Genomic DNA, 3,218 nt, shown 5'->3' with positions numbered 1-3,218 from the left:
ACTTTATTGACAGCGGCGCGCGGACACGGGGCAGCGCGCGCACAGGCAGCGGCGGCGAGAGGAGGCCCCGCCCCCGCAGCCCTGTAGCCCCGCCCCGCGGCCCTGTGGCCCCGCCCCCGCAGCCCTGTAGTTCCGCCCCGCAGCCCTGTGGCCCCGCCCCCGCAGCCCTGTCTCCCCGCGGCGGGCGCAGGTGGGCTGCACGCCCCGAACCGCCGCCAGCACCCCGACTCAGCGTCGGTACGCGGGGACACGGCCTTCCGGACCCCACGGCCCAGTTCGGCTGAGACTCGGACAAAACTGGGTTCCCGCTGCTCACTGCGCGCGCCGAGCACGGAAAATCCCTGCGGGAGCCGAGCCCGCGTGCGCCGTGGGGGTCCCTGGGCTGCAGCCCCAAAGTGTGTGCAGGGGACGAAGGCTCCTGCCATCGCCGGCCCCGCCCGGGAGGGACGGTGCTGTGGCCGGGCGAGCTGAAGGAGCCATCCCTCCCGCCAGAAACACTTCTCAGCTGATTTTTAAAAGGAAAACGTGGCGGGATCCTGCGAGGCGGGAGGGGAGGGCGGATCCGTTACATGGGCTCATGGGCGGGCCGCGCGGGCTGGACTCGGAACCTGGAGGCGCTGTAGGAGATCATCATTTCCTATTTATTCCGGGGGGAGGGGGCTGTTGTGAGGCTAAAAGGATGTGGACACCCTGGATAAAAAACTTCCCGAATTCCACGTCCACCAAACGATCCCAACCGAGTCAATGACACGTTCCCCCCAGAAACGCTCATCTCGGCGTCTGTTCATGTCAAAAATCATGGACACAGTCAACAGCGGGGGAGCTGGTCACGCAAACAACGGTACTCACGACGCTGGAAAACCACGCACCCATTTTTTAAAAATGTTCTTGGAGATTGTTTGCTCTAGAGCAGCGGTTCTCAACCTGTGGGTCGCGACACCTTTGGGGTCGAACGACCCTTTTACAGGGGTCGCCTAAGACCATCAGAAAACACATATATAATTATGTATTGTTTTTGTGATTAATCACTATGCTTTAATTATATTCAGTTTGTAACAATGAAATTGGGGGTCACCACAACATGAGGAGCTGTATTAAAGGGTCACGTCATTAGGAAGATTGAGAACCGCTGCTCCAGAGAAGGTGTATTGACATGAAGAGTAAAAATCAATTCACCAAAGAGTAGGAGAGAGCTTACCTCATTTTCTTAAAAGTTGAAATAAAGAGAGTGCGTACAGACAGACTGAAGGGGAAAAATTGTTGACATTGGTTATTTGGCGCTATTCAAGAATTTCCAGATTGTTTACCATATCGAGGATTTGGTTGGTCTTGATTTCCCCATTAAGATTAGATAGCTTTACAAATACAAGACGGAATTTGATTCAGCTCTTCCCAGTCTGAAGTGGTGAATCACCGAACTTCCTAACTTCCAGTAAGCAGAATGAGACCATCCGTTTTGTGGTTCCACTTTTGCACAGCGCTGGGCACGGGAGATGCACAGTTGAGTTGCTGGCTGTGCCATGAAGCTCAGTGTGAGCACCTGGTGGTCCCTAACCATCCTGAAAAGGGCTCCCTAGCTGGTTTGGCACAGTGGCCTGCAGACCCAAGGGTCCCAGGTTCAATTCCGGTCAAGGGCACGGCACATATTTCGGTAGCAGGCTCCTCCCTGGCCCGGGCCCTGGTCAGGGCTCGTGCAAGAGGCAACCAATCGATGTGTTTCTCTCACATGGATGTTTCTCTCTGTCTTTCCCTCTCCCTTCCACTCTCTCTAAAAATCAGTGGAAAAATATCCTCAGGTGAGGATTAAAAAAAAAAAGGGATGGGGGCCTGGCCCCTTCTCTTTGCTGGGTGAGGTATTGATACAAAAACCATGTGCTGACCCACTGGGAGTTTGCAAGACCTCAAATAAATCGCAGGTGCCCTCCGTGAGATGGACAGCATTGGGCTTGGGAGACTTGCATGCAGGACAGCATTCCCTGGAGTGTACACAGCAGGCGATGGCCCAGTGCCTGTTGAGGCGCACGCACTCAGAGCTTCTGGCCTGACGGCTGGCGGGAAACCGTAGAGCTGCAACCGGAGCGAAGCATCCACCACTCTGCCCCAGAACACGCACGTGTGGCGATCGCAAACATTTTCAATGATGGTTTTCAGAGATGGAGCCATGTTTTAAATGGTTGCATTTGTAAGAGGACGGCACCAACACTCGATCCCCCCGCAGGTAACCCCCAGGGCCATGGTGGGAATCAATAGAGCAGCTAAGGCCTGCTCACACAAGGCGGGTGCCCCACAGCGCCAGCCAGGGAGCCCCTCGAGCAGCCTGCAGGGCGGGTGGGCGGGCAGCCTGGGCAGACCCTCTACTGCTGCGGGGTGGGGGGAGGGGTTCGAGTCACACGGTGATGACCTGGAGAAGGCACCTGTCCTCGGAGTCCCCCTCACCCACGGCCTGCCTTCTCGTTAGTCCTCGCTTCTTCCCACACAGGAGGTGCCAGGGTTAGAGTGACAAGGCCGATGCACTGATGACAGAGCCCCTGTCTTCCCGGCCGGAAAAGGAAACGCATTCACTGCAGGAGAGTTGACGTCAGGGAGTGGGGGCCGCTGCCCCCGGAGCCAGCTGCTCTCTCTGGCAGGAAATCCGGAGCCGAGGCCTGGGCCTCGCTGTCTGGGACTCACTCCCTGACCTGAAGACCCCGCCGGTGCCCAGGGAAGGGCCTCCTCCCCCAGGGAGGGTCTCCCCCCAACCAAGGGCTGTTAGCAAACTCCAGAGGGAGGAAGCCTTGGCCAGCCCACCTCCTGCCTCAGCGGTGATGGGAGACTTTCCTGCGCCCCTTGGACTTGGGGGATGATCCGCTGTTTCAGGGGAGCGCACTCTGGTTTCATAGGGACCCCGGGACTCAGGCTGGGGTGCAAGCAGCCTCAGCCGCTGCCCGCCTCTCCCCCAACTCTTCCACCTGGTCACTGCCTGGCTCACCAGCCAGCCTTTTAAAAAATATATTTTTTATTGATTTCAGAGAGGGGGAGAGAGAGAAATATCAATGATTAGAGAGAATCATGGATCAGCTGCCTCCTGCACGCCCCACTCTGGGGAGTGAGCCCGCAACCCGGGCCTGTGTCCTGACCGGGAATCAAACCGTGACCCCCTGGTTCACAGGTCGATGCTCAACCACTGAGCCAGGCCAGCCGGGCAGCCTGACCTTTTTCTCAACCCCTGATGTTCGCCA

This window comes from Myotis daubentonii, chromosome 16, assembly GCF_963259705.1.
Source record: "Myotis daubentonii chromosome 16, mMyoDau2.1, whole genome shotgun sequence".
NCBI lineage: Eukaryota > Metazoa > Chordata > Mammalia > Chiroptera > Vespertilionidae > Myotis > Myotis daubentonii.
This window is presented reverse-complemented; position numbering follows the sequence as displayed.